Raw genomic sequence first — 15,097 nt, 5'->3', positions numbered from 1 at the left:
TAAAATATAGAATAAACATAGAGAGAATGAATGGAACATATTTTTAGAGCAAAATATAAAAGAATAAATAGTGACTGCTGGATAAGACACTTAAAAGTTATTGAGAAATTTATTCTTGCATTTTCTAATTTTTCACAATGAAACAATTCTCTGAAATAATTTAAAATAAACCCATTGATATGCTCTCTTGAACATAGCTAATGACCTCTTTAAAAAACTCTAATGCTCCTATTAGATTTTATCCATCATTTATGAACTTTAAAGTCACTCTGAGAATCCTTAGGATTCTTAGAGGCAGACAACAGAATTTAATCTGGCCGGTTTAAGCAAAACAGATATCAGTGAGTTCAAAGAATCACTGGTAAAGCGAAGTTTGTGAGCCAATGCCCAGAGAGAAACCACTGATCTCGACTGAGGAAAAGGTGTCCTTGCTACTTTCCACCCCAGCACTCTAGGGCAGACGGTCAAACCTTCCTGCCTTCCTGGGCCAACACCTGTGTAGGCAACATTGAAGCTCAGTGTAGGGTCTATTTTGTTGTTCTCTTCCAAATTGAACTCTAGTGCAAGAGTAAGTGATTTGCAGACTAGACCACATGACCACCCTCTGACGACAGGGGAGGCTGGAGAATATAACTTCTTTGGATTCAACTTTGAAAAGGTAGCTTTCACAATTTAGCAATGAATAATAATAATAAAAAAAAAGATGTTCAAAGATATGGTACTCACCTCTTGAGTTTAGTACAGGTTAGCATGAGCAATTCTAGCATGCCTCCAAATTAATCCAGCTCATGGGAAGTGTCTAGAAACAACCCATCAAACACTGTAGTGGCTTCTGCCATCTTTATGGCTCATTCAGGCGGGAGACTGAGCTTTGTCTGCCTGCATCTGCCTGACAACTCGAGCAGGTGCTTCTCTTGAGCCCTCCATGACCCCCAATTGTCTAATGGTCGAAATTGAAAATCCCCACCCCTCAACTACAACTTGCTAAAGAATAAAAAAAATACAAAACAATAATCCAAGAGACACAGCTGAGGAACTTAAATCCTTAAGTCCACTCTCTAAACATTTCTAAACTGGGAATCAAATGTGGAAACACCTGTTCAGAATCTTTCACTGGCTCCTTGTTGCCCTCAGGCCTCAGTGAACATGCTTTTATGTGGCACATTAGAGTTGAGTAGGATTTGCCTCAATGTCCTTCTCCCCATCTAGTCCGCCATCCATTCTTGGCCACTGACATTATTATCATGTGGCTTAACTCAGGTTTTTAAAGTGTCTTCCCACATACATCTTTGCTGCTGTTAAAACCTCACAGTGTTGAAATGTCTGGCTCTAGCAATGTATTTTTAAACTGTTGGAACTTGAGAGTTGTTTGCTAAATCCATCTGCCAATAAGATTAAATTTCTATCTATTGATCAACCACACAACCATATTATGTATAAGTGGGCAGATTTGTTGACATCAGTCATGTCACATATGTTTGGGAAGTCAGCCTTAAAGCATAGATTCTCTGGCATTTATTGAGTTAATTTTATCGGAAAAATAGAGTCATTCTCCAGAGCATGGGATCCAAGAAAAAAAGAACAGGCTGCTCGGGACATATGGATGTTAGGTATGGACAATGAGCTCTGGTTTTGATGTTAAGGGTCAGACTGAATTTCTATGGGCAGGGCATAAGGATTGCAGAAAGTGATTCCCAGAAGAGTCACTTCTCACATGGAGAACTCTCTGTGGCTTGCTCCAGGTGAGAAAAGGAAGAATTTACTTATTTAATCATGATTAAAGATTCTTCCAAGTAATACTTGCCAACCCAGCCAGGAAAGGATACACAAACAGAGAAACTCTTAACTCACAGTTCTTGAAAATCAATCATTCCTATTATGAATATGATGTTTATACATTTTCTGTAGCAAAATCTAGTGCACATCTCCTACTAAGCCACAAAGAATATGAGAATATGAGCAAAAGGTGGAGGGCAGGAGTCAATATTGCCACTACTTGTTCCATGACCCTGGGATCCCCAAGTCACTACACTCTATGTTCTCCTTCTGTAAATTAGCCAATCTACCTTCATCTGAGAGGATGCTGTGTGTGTAAAACAGGTCAGTTATTGGAGACACACAATGGAAGAAGGGGTAGTGAAAGGAATACACAGAAAGTAGAATAGTGTATTAATTGGGGTTCTTCCCAACTGTGTTTGGGAAGCACTCTGACTAAGGGGTCATTGGAATACCTGCCCCCTAGGGTAGTTTTATTCTTAGCAACGTGACAACGTGGTTAAGGCTCCCTACACTCACGTGTAGGCTTCTTGGTTCGTATTATCCCATGTGGTGACCTTGGTTCAGGTTCTTGCAGCTCCAACATCTGGATGCGCCGTGTCCTCGATTCAGGGTTTCGCAGCTCCGACATATGGACTGGCGCTACTTCCTCGGTTGAGGCCCTCATCCTCCGTTGCAAGATTCCAACTCTGCGGTTGTGGCCGAGAGCTCGGCGTCAGGGGTCACTGCGCGAGGAACCCCACGTGGACGCCCACAGCGTGGTGAGATCCCTGCAGTTTCACGAAGGCTGCAGGTTACCACGATGAGGGCGGGGTAGTGGGATGACAGCAATGCTGTGCCTCATTGGTTGTGTCAACATCATACTCTGTCTTTGGTGGTTGTGGTTGAAGTTGCCCACAGACTGATCCTGCGATGCTCCTAGCCCTAACTGCAGAGATCCCTCCTTGGAAGAAGCCTCATCATCAGAAGCCCCCTACAACCAAGAATCTTCTATAAGATGTGGTGCATACAATTTCTATGGTTCTCAGTTTATTCTTTTGTAAAGTGTAGATAATATCAGCATGAGTACCTCACAGGCTCATCACATACAGCATTGAAGACAAAGTTGTTTTACAGACATATTCCATTGTTAGAAACATATAGAATGTGTGTGTGTGTGTGTGTGTGTGTGTGTGTATTTTCATGCTGGACCCGATAGATTATTTTTTTATGCTCAGTGTTTAACAACTGTCCTAATACATGATAGGAACAAATCAATGACTACCAAGTCTGGCCTAAATTGTTAAATTATTTGCATCACATGGCTAATATTGAATAGCAGAGGGGACTAATATTTGTCAAATTCCTTTGTGTGGTGTTTTATTGGTTAATTAATTCAAGAAGGTTTCACTGTGCATTGGTATGTGCCAGGCACTGTTCTCAATGCGAGGGATACAGCAATGAAGAAAACAGTTGAAGTACCGTGCCCAGTTGGGGTCATGTATTAAGAAGGGGGGAACCAATAATAAGCAAGATCTATAAGGAAAACTTATACTGTAAAAGTGACCGAGCTAAAGAGAACAATCAAGTACAGAGGGAAACAGGGTATGTGTATAGACGGAAATGTAATGTAGGGCATTCACAAAAGTCCTCCTTACGAACAGGACAGTTGATCAAAAGCTCCAAGAAAGTGAAGGAGAGAACATTGTAAATATCTGGGAAGAGAAAGTGCCCAGGATAAAGAAAGGCAGCAGGACAAGTGTCTGACGCTGCTCAAGGAAGACGGTGTGGCTAGAAGAGGGAGGGAGGAAAGGAAGCCAGATTATACAGGGCCTTATTAGGAGTTTGGCTTTACCTGTGAGAAGGATGAGATACTATTGAAAGTTTTACATTTAATATTTTATCACAGAAAATTTCAAATATGTAGGAAAAAAATATGATGCTCTCACAGACCCATCACCCAGCCTCAGCAATTATACTTTGCAACCTTCTTTTCCATTAATTACCCTTCTTGTTTATTTTTTTCTGGTCCAGGCAACCTATAATTTCACCTTTAAATATTTCAGTGTGTGTTCTAATAGTTGAGTTTTTTAAAAAGAAAATATCATCATTAAACCCAATAAAATTAATAGTTTCTTAATCTTATCTAGTATCTAATTCATACTGAAATTCACTGATTGTCTTAAAAATGTCTTTTTGGGGGTGCCTGGGTGGCTCAGTGGGTTAAAGCCTCTGCCTTCGGCTCAGGTCATGATCCCAGGGTTCTGGGATCGAGCCCCACATCGGGCTCTCTGCTCAGCAGGGAGCCTGCTTCCTCCTCTCTCTCTGCCTGCTTCTCTGCCTACTTGTGATCTCTGTCTGTCAAATAAATAAATAAAATCTTTAAAAAAATGTCTTTTTGTAGTTGGTTACTTTGAATCACTATTCAAATAAGGTCTATTTACTGCATCTGGTTGCTTTATGTTTTAAGTCTTCTAAAAACTTTCAGTTTTCCTCCTTTTTAAAATGCTGTGTATTTACTGAAAAAAGTAGCTAGATCATTTGGCCCTTGTAATTTCCCACATTCTGAATTTATCTAATTGCTTCTATGTGGTGTCATTTAACTTGTTTCTCTATTCTTCATATATCCTATAAACTAGGAGTCATATATAGTGGCTTCACTAGATTTACATTCAGATTTTCTGGCAAAATGCTGGATAGCTGGAGCTATGTACTTCCTTTGTATCATCATGGGAGACAGTTGATTGACTGATTGCCTTGCTTTAGTGATAAAAATTGACGAGTGCAATTAGGTTCTGTCTCGATTTACCCACTACACATTTGCTCATCAATTTAAAAAAGTTTTTCATTTTAATTAAAAAATTAACATATAATGTATTATTTGTTTCAGGGGTAATCTATTGAGATATTTACTTAGATCTATATACCATTGGAGATTCCACAATCATGGTTTTCTTAATCTTATTATTTTCCTTAAGTTATTGTCTGATAGTCTTCTGAAAAGAGTAAATTCCTTTGAGGAATTATTTGATTCTCCAAAAGTAGTGTGTATAAGAAAGTCAAAGGTCAAAGGCATTCTGGAATGGCATAGTAAGGACATGCAAAAATCTGCTTCTCCATAAAAGCAATGAAGACACTGGAAAAAAATTGTCAAAATCAACTTTACAGAATTCTGGAAATTAATCAAAGACTTGCAACAATCTGAGAAGTGTTTATTCAAGAAAAATGGATGACTTTTGGTAATAACCTTTGTGGTATTTTATTTTTATTATTATTTTTTTAATTTTTTATTTTTTATAAACATATATTTTTATCCCCAGGGGTACAGGTCTGTGAATCACCAGGTTTACACACTTCACAGCACTCACCAAAGCACATACCCTCCCCAATGTCCATAATCCCACCCCCTTCTCCCAAACCCCCTCCCCCCAGCAACCCTCAGTTTGATTTGTGAGATTAAGAGTCACTTATGGTTTGTCTCCCCCCAATCCCATCTTGTTTCATTTATTCTTCTCCTACCCACTTAAGCCCCCATGTTGCATCATCACTTCCTCATATCAGGGAGATCATATGATAGTTGTCTACCTTTGTGGTATTTTAATTTGACCTATTTCTGCTCTCATCTTCCTGGTAGCTTTTAAAAACACAGTTTCAGAATGATGATGACTGTGAAAACCAACAGCCAAACAGCCATTAGAGAGGGCAAAACAGATTCAGAATTCTCTCAAAAGTCCCCCTCTCATAGAATTGCCACTATTTGATCAGTATGTCACCTCCTTAGAAAAACCCTATTCACAGTGCTTATCTTTATTTGACCCGATGCAGAGCTTGTTCAATGAGAAAAGCCCTATTCCAGGGTGTTTGTGAAACCAATAGGTGGCTTTTTAAAAACTGTCAATACCAGCCACCTGGAAGCAATACAAGTAATAATATCAGCAAAACAGATTGGATAAAAAACTTAAAAGTGAAAATCTAGGATACTGTAAAGCTCTGACATATCCCTTGACATCTAGCAAGCCCCATGCATGTACAGGGTTATGCAGTGCCAAGGAAAGACCTAAAAAGGCTCTAATCTCTGGATGGCTTTGAGGCTGTGTGTGAATAAGAAGTGAAGGCTAAGGCAGAGTTTTAAGATCCCAAAATGTTGAAGGCATTCTCTGATAACTTGCAGATCCCTTCAATAAGGAGTGGGAAACCTGTAGCTTCAAGCAACTTAAGTATATCTCACTCCAGTCATCAGCTGAGCACTAAGTTAATCAAGCAGAATTTCAATGATTACACATGACAAATACAGACTTTACAAAATTAACCCTAGAAAGCCACTGAACAACAGCAACAACAAATACTAGAACTCTGATAAAAACCCTCAGGAGCTGATTTCCCAAGTTGTCTCGTTATATTGTTTAGAATGTCCAGTTTTCAATGAAAAAATATAACATACAAAGAAACTGGGAAATACGGGCCATAGATGGGGGTGGGGAGGCAATAATAGAAAGAGTTCCTGAGGATGATAAGTCCAATAGAAAATAGAAAAGAAAATAGAAAAGACTTAAATCAGCTATTGTGAATTTATTCAAAGAGCTAAAGAAAACAATACCTAAAGAGTAAAAGGAAAAGTATGAGAACAACATCTCACAAAATAGAGAATATCAATAAAGATACTGAAATTATAAAAATAGACACAACTAGAAACCCTGTAATGGAAAAGTACAATAAATTAAATGAAAAATTCCCCAGAGAAACTCAACAGTAAATTTGAGCAGGCGAAAGAAAGAATTAGAAAACGTAATGTTGGGTTAATTGAAATTATTCAGTCCGATGAGGAGAAACAAAAATAATACAGAAAAATGTACAGAGTCTCAGTGATCTGTATAATATCCAACATACCAATATAGGCATAATGGGAAAGTGAGAAGGAAGGAGAAAGAAAGGGGCATAAAGAATAGTTGAAAAGGTAATAGCCAAAAATTTCCCAAGTTTGATGAAAAATATTAATCCAAGAAGCACAACAAATTCCAAGTAGAGTAAACTCAAGGGGGTCAATATCTAGACACATCAAAGTCAAAACGTTGAAAGCCATCACAGAAAGAGAATCTTGAAAGTAGCAAGAGGAAAAGCAAGTTATGTTCAAGAAATTTTCAGTAAGATTAACATCTGATTTATCTTAAAAACAAGCAAACAAACAAATAAAAACATCTAACTTATCATAAAACATGGAGGTCAGCAGACACTGGAATGGTATCCTCAAAGTCCTGAAAGAAAAGGAATATCAAAATGAATTCTATATACAGCAAAACTAAAAGTAACTTTAAAAATTCCCAGGCATATAAAAACTAAAAGAATTCACTGTTACCAGACCTTCCCTACAAGAAACACTAAAGGGAGTCCTTCATGCTGAAAGAAAAAACACTAGATATTAAGTCAGCTCTACATAAAGAAATAAAAAGCTATTTATAAAGGTTATTATATGACTAAATATAAACTCAATGTAAATATATATATATTTCTAACTCTTATTCTCTTATTTTATTTAAAAGACAATTGTATAAAGCAATAATGAAGAGGAGGGAGAATATCCCAACTCATTCTGTAAAGCCAGTATTATCCTGATACTAAAGCCAAAGACATGACAAAAAAAAAAAAAAAAGAAAAGAAAACTAAAGACCAACATGCCCTATGAATATATACACAAATCCTCAACAAAACAAATCCAGCAACATATAGAAGGGATTATGTACTATGATCAAGCAGGTTTTATCCTAGGAATTCAAGGTTGTTTGATGTCTGAAAATCAATCAAAATAATACACTTGTTCATTGAATAAAGCACAAAAAGCAAATGATCATCGTAACAGATAAAAAAAGCTTTTGAAACAAACACAAACAAACATTCATGATAAAAATACTAAATAAGATAGGGATAGAAGAAAAACTCTTCAACCTGATGAAAGGCATCTATGAAAAATCCACAACTAACATCATTCTTAATGGAGAAAGACTAAATTATTTCTCCTTAAGAGATGAAGATGACAAGGATGGTTATTCTCCCCTCTTCTATTCAAAGTCATACTGAAGGTTCTAGCCAGGCAAATTAGGCAATAGAAAGAAATAAAAAGCATCAGATTAACTAAGAAAGAAGTAAAATTACCTTTGTTCACAGATGACATTATAATGTACATAGAAAATTCTAAAAAATCCACAAAAATTATTAAAACTAATAAGTTCAGCAAACTGGCAGGAAACACATCAATACATAAAATTAACTGCATTTATATACATACATTATGGATCAGAAGACTTACTATTTATAAGGATAGTAATCCTCACATTGATAATCATTATCAAAATCTCAACTGAATTTCTTGCAGAAACTGACAAGCCAGTCCTAAATTAGGGAAATACAAGGGACCCAAAATAGCTTAAATGGTTTTGAAAAAAAGAAAGGTTCATAGTCTTCTTGATTTCAGTTCCTACTAAAAAGCTACAGTAATCAGGACAGTGTGATAATGGCATAAAGATGGACGTAAAAATCCATGGTACAAAATTGAGATTCCAGAAATAAACCCTTACATTTATGGTTTTTGGTAATGCTATTCAGATAATTCAATGGAAGAAAGTATAGGCTTTTCAACAAATGCTGGGAAAACTGGATATCTAAGTGTAAAAAAATGAAGTTTGATTCCTATCCCACAACATATATAAAGTTAATTCAAAATTGACCAAGGACCTAAATGGTAGTGCTAAAACTCTAAAATGTCTAGAATAAAGCATAAGTACAAATATCCATGACCTTGAATTGGGTAACAGATTCTTAGATATGACACTAAGTGCACAAGTGATAAAAGAAAAAAAAATAGATAAATTTGACTTCATCCAAATTAAGAACTTTTATGTAGCAAAGTACACCAACAAGAGAGAAAAAAGACAGCCCACCTAATGGAAGAAAATATTTGCAAATAATATATCGGATAAGGGACTTGCATTGAGAATATGTAAAGAACTCTTACAACTGAACAATAAAAAAGGAAATCTAATTAAAAATTTGGCAAAGGTGCATGAAAAGGTGCTCAATATCACTAATCATCAAGGAAATGCCTATCAAAACCACATGAGATATCAGCTCATATCTGTTAGAATGACTGTTATCAAAAATACAAGAAATATTTTTTCATGTGTCTGATAGCCATTTGTATGTCTTCATTGGAGAAATGTCTGTTCATGTCTTCTGCCCATTTCAAATTAAAACCACATTGAGATACCACCTTACACCACTTAGAATGGCCAAAATTAGCAAGAGAGGAAACAACGTGTGTTGGAGAGGATGTGGAAAAAGGGGAACCCTCTTACACTGTTGGTGGGAATGCAAGTTGGTGAAGTTGGTGCAGCCACTTTGGAGAACAGTGTGGAGATTCCTCAAGAAATTAAAAATAGATCTTCCCTATGACCCTGCAATTGTACTACTGGGTATTTATACCCCAAAGATACAGATGTACTGAAAAGAAGGGCCATCTGTACCCCTCTGTTTATAGCAGCAATGACCATGGTCGCCAAACTGTGGAAAGAACCAAGATGCCCTTCAACAGACGAATGGATAAGGAAGATGTGGTCCATATACACTATGGAGTATTATCCCAGAAAGGATGAATACCCAACTTTTGTATCAACATGGACGGGACTGGAAGAGATTATGCTGAGTGAAATAAGTGAAGTGGAGAGTCAATTATCATGTGGTTTTGCTTATTTGTGGAGCATAACAAATAACATGGAGGACATGAGGAGATGGAGAGGAGAAGGGATTTGAGGGAAATTAGAAGGGGAGATGAACCATGAGAGACTACGGACTCTGAAAAACAATCTGAGGGTTTTGAAGGGGCGGGGGGTGGGAGGTTGGGGGAGCCAGGTGGTGGGTATTATGGAGGGCACGCATTGCATGGAGCACTGGGTGTGGTGCATAAACAGTGAATTCTGTTACGCTGAAAATAAATTAAAAAAAAAAAAAAAAGAAGTTGAACTCATAGTAACAGTAGAATGGTGATAACCAGAGCCTAGAGGATGGGAGAAAAGGGGAGATATTGATCAAAAGGTACAAACTTTCAGTTATAAGATGAGTAAGTTCTAGAGACTTAATGTATAGCATGGTGACGATAGTTAATGTGTTGTAAACTTGAAATTTGCTGAGGCAGTAGATCTCTAGTGTTCTTACTACAAGAAAGAAAAAGGTAACTATAAGAGGTGATTAGTTTGATTATGGTAATTATTTCATAATGTATACATATATCAAAACATCATGTTGCGCACCTTAATATGTATACAATTTTTATTTGTCAAAAAAAACCTAATAAAATCAAAATAAGTAAAAAGAAATACAAGAAATAACAAGTGTTTGTGAGAGTGTGGAGGAAAGGGAACACTTGCACACTGTTAGTGAGAGTGTTAGTGGGTATAGCTACTTTGGAAAACAGTATAAATTCTCCTTAAAAACTTAAAAAAAACAAACAAATGAGCAAATGAAGAAAAAAAAAAAGACAAACTAAAAACCAAACTCTTAAATACAGAGAACAAACTAGAGGTTGCCAGAGAGAAGATGGGTGAGAGGGATGGGTGAAATAAAGGGAATTAAGAATACATTTATCTTAATGAGCACTGAGCAATGTATGGAATTGCTGAATCATTATATTGTACACCTGAAATTAATATAACACTAAATATATTATATTTACATGTAATTACATATAGGACAGGGACATATAGACATATGTGTCTATATATCTATATCTATAGTCATATATACACACATATATAATTAATTATACTTGAATTTAAAAATTGCAAATAGAACTACCATGTGATCTAGCAATTTCACTGCTGGGTATTTATATGAAGGATACGAAATCACTATCTAGGAAAAATATCTGCACCCCCATGTTCATTGCAGCAATATTTACAATAGCCAAGATATGGAAATGCTCTCAGTACCCACGGGCAGATAAATGGATAACAAAAATGTCCCACACACACACACACACACACACACACAAGAATACTATTTACCCATAAAAAGAAGGAAATCCTGCCATTTGTAACAACACAGATGGATCTTGAGGACATTATGCTAAGTGAAATAAGTCAGAAAGAGAAAGGTGAATACTGCATGGTATCACTTATTTGCAGAATTTGAAACAAACAAATAAAGAGACAAAAAAAACCTGCTCATAGATATAAAGAACAGAGTGATGGTTGCCAAAGGTAGGGGCTGGGGCTTGGGCGAAATGGGTGAAGGTTATCAAAACGTACAAACTTCCAGTTATAAGATAAATAAGTCCTGGGGATATAATGTACAACATAGTGACCACAGTTAACAATACTGTACTATGTATTTCAAAGTTCTTAACAGAGTAGATCTTAAAAATTCTCATCACACACACACACACACACACACACACACAAATATATAACTACATGTGGAGATGGATGTTAACTAAACTTATTGTGGCAATCATTTCACCCAAATATACATATATCAACGCATTACATTGTTCACCTAAAACTAATACAATGTTATATTTCAGTTACATCTCAATTTAAAATAATGGCAAAGGATTGGTATTGACAGTCTCCCACACAAATGGCCAGTAGCGTGTAAAAAAATGTTCAGCCTCATTAGTCATTAGGTAAATGCAAATTGAAACCACAATGAGATACCGCTTCACACCCACTAGGATGGCTACAATTTAAAAATCCAGGTAATAAGTGTTGGTGAGGATGGGAAGAAACTGGAACATACAAACATTGCTGATGGAAACGTAAAATTGGGCTGCTCCTTTGGAAAAGTTAAGCAGTTTTTTAAAATGTTAAAAGCAGAGTTCCCATGTGACCTAGAAATTCCTCTCCTAAGTGTATATACCTGAGAACTGAAAACACAAAGCTACCCCCAAATTTTACATAATGTTTATACAATGTTTATATCAGTATTATCCAAAATAGCAAAAAAAAAATGGAAATGACCCAAATGTCCATCTGCTGATGAATGAATAAATAGTATGTAGTATATCCATAAAATGAAGTTTTTGGCAATGAGACAGAACAAACTGATGATTCATTCTATAACATGGACAAGCCTTGAAAACATTATACTAAGTCAAAGAAGTCAGTCACAAGAGAGGTTCCTATGAAATAGCCCAAAGAGACAACCCATTGAGACAGAAAGTATTATCCTGGAGCTGGGATGAGTAGGTCAGGAATTGTTTAAAGGACTGCTAATAGGTTTGGGGTTACTCTTTTGAATAATAAAAATGGTACAATATTAGGTAGTGGTGGTATTGGTAAAACTTCATGAATGTACTAAAAAACTAAGGAACTCTATACTTCAAATAAGTGAATTTTATGATATATGAATTATATCTCAGTGAAATTTCTTTAAAGCAGGATTCATACTTGATTTTATCTCTTTAGTTATGAAGTTTGGGATGAGCACCCTCCAAAAATGACCAGTGATTCTTTCTTCTTTTTTGGAGGCAGAGGGAAAGAGTGGCTTTTTAAATTTTCATATGCTTGATTTGATGACCAGAGTATGATCCAAAGAGTGCTGCTGTCTTCCTTCCCCTAGAATATCAGCTCCATGAGGATGAGGTCTTGACTCTGTTGTTTGCATCTGTGTTCTCAGAAGCAAGAATCATGTCTGGTGCATAGTAGGTAGTCAATAAGTAGTTTTTGATAAAAGAATGGCCCTGTAGCTTCTGATCACTTGGAACTAATTCTCTCTGGTTTTCTAATTTTAATATCTTGCCCTGTGATCACAAATAACGATTCTCTAGTTTTCATGTATTATGACCCTGTCTAGAGCTACTCTTTGTGTTAATCCAGACCAGACTGTGCAGCTGGGGCCCCGTGCTAGGGTGCATGGCCATGGGGCAAAAATTGAGGCTGAATTTTTGGGCTCCCCTTAGAGAGTTGACTCCCCTGGTGCTGGCGTCGATGAGCCAGGAGAAAGGGGCCTCAATTCCTCATTACTGGGCAGAGGGGGACTTATCTTCTAATTCAACCAGAGGGCTTGCCACTGAGCAATGTGAACTCTTTCTGGAAGGGATGCTTTTTTCTAATTCCCACAAAGGCATCTTCTGTGCTGGTAAGCCATGTTTGAAAGCTTTGGCCTCTGGAACCCTATGTTCTTTCAAAATTACTGGCTCTTCTCTGGCATCCCATCCTTCTTCAGGTGGGATCCCACGGATCCAGCTAGTTACCCTCTTATTAGAACTAATGAGTGCACTTTTCCCACGTTGTAATTCTACCATCCCCGTGTGGAATATCATAGGAAAACCCTCACAATCACAACAAATACATGATCTCAAATCTCACTGGCTTCCTCTGTGCTTTTCATCAATTCTTTGACACGGATTTGATCATTTCTGTATCTAATTCCTATACCTCTTAATCCAAATAAGTACTTTACTATCACTCCTCTCTCTTAGATGACTGCCTCACCATTTTTTTTTGAAGGGAAAATAAAGCCTATCTCTTTCTTTCCTTATCTCTCCCCAATATATGTATTTAGCCATTATAACACTTATAGTTACTAATTATAATTATAACCATTATTCCATGTTTACTTGCTGAGAATTAGGTATCCTCCCTCTGTTCTAAAGTGTATGTCTATATGTTCCTGTCCTATTAACCTCACATCCTTTCATGGGTTCGTGATCTTTATCCCAACAATTATTGCTTTCTTCCCAGTATATTCACACCTTACTCCCTATTTTACATTTCCTCTTAACCTATGCATGTACTCAAGTCTCTCCAATTGTAGTTTCTAGTTCATGAGGGTTGACTGAACAGAGGCACCTTCTTCCTCGTATCAACTCCAATAAAAAAAAAAAAATCCCTGTTTCGTGTGTGGTGAGTTTGACTCTGGACTCTGGGAACCAAATGAGGGTTACAGAAGGGAGAGGGTTGGGAAGAAAGGGTAACCAGGTGATGGATATTAAGGAGGGCACATGTGGTGATGAGCACTGGGTGTTATGCACAACTAATGAATCATTGAACACTGCATCAAAAATGAATGATGTACTATATGTTGGCTAATTGAACATAATAAAAATACACAAATAAAATAAAAAAAAATCTCGTTACACTGAAAAATAGGTAATGACATTTTCGATCTATAATATGTGAATCCCTAAAGAACTGAAGAAACAGTGCATAACTTAAAGGTTCTGCAACAGAGGACTCTTTTAAATGGTGGAAGTTCTTGCACTTCATAAGCAAATAATGTATACATATAGCACACAGATATTCCACTCCTGAATTTATTTCCCAAAGAAATTCTTCAAGGGGCAAAGAATTGTAGGCAACATAGATGTCTCTTTCTGGGAAAGTGAGTGTGTAAAATTTCAGATGCATGCTGTAACTACTGGGCTGCATTTAAAATCAATTGATTGATGTACTGATAACAACGTGGATGGATTTTAAAAACATACTGCTGAGAGAAAAAAGTATGTGTGCATGTGTGTATGTGTATAAGCTCCATAAATTACAAATACATGCCTACAGTACAATGCCATGCATTGTCTGGAAATACTTAAAATATGCACGTTATATACAATGGGACAATTGCTCATGGAGGGAAGGAAGTGGGAGTGGGGTATGGGATATGGGGTAAGTTATTTTTTAAAAGTAGAGGAATCCAGGATGCCTGGGTGGCTCAGTTGGTTAAGCAGCTGCCTTCAGCTCAGGTCATGATCCCAGAGTCCTGGGATCGAGTCCCACATCGGGCTCCTTGCTTGGCAGGGAGCCTGCTTCTCCCTCTGCCTCTGCCTGCCATTCTGTCTGCCTGTGCTCGCTCTCTCCCCCTCTCTCTCTCTGATAAATAAATAAAATATTTAAAAAAAAAAATAAAAGTAGAGGAATCCTTACAGATATAAAAATTTCTAATAAGATAATGTACCTAAAATGTTTATAAAACTCAAAGTGTGATTAAACGTAGAGTAAACTTGTGGACAAAAATGTGTAACATTTTGGGAATTGGACTTCCTAGAAAGACTAAAATCCAGGAGATATTCATTTGTGTAGTTTCAATAATGTAAGGAGATTTTAAATTATAATATACTTTTCTCTGCTCTAGGTAGGCTATGCAAATTTTAGCAACAGCTGGTAAGAAATAATTAGAAATTGTGTTTCGAGATAATCTGTTGAGAGACCTTCAAAGGCAATGGGACAACTTTTTATAATTTAATTTCCTTTTCACAATGAAATGATTTCCTTGAGTCAGCATTTAGCATATCATCCTATAATATTAGATCTGAATCTCACTCTAGAAACATGTACCCATTTTTAGAATTTCTCTTGTA

The sequence above is a fragment of the Mustela lutreola genome, chromosome 1, assembly GCF_030435805.1.
Source record: "Mustela lutreola isolate mMusLut2 chromosome 1, mMusLut2.pri, whole genome shotgun sequence".
In the NCBI taxonomy this organism is placed as follows: domain Eukaryota; kingdom Metazoa; phylum Chordata; class Mammalia; order Carnivora; family Mustelidae; genus Mustela; species Mustela lutreola.
The sequence above is the reverse complement of the archived record's forward strand: the minus strand, read 5'-3'. Positions refer to the sequence as shown.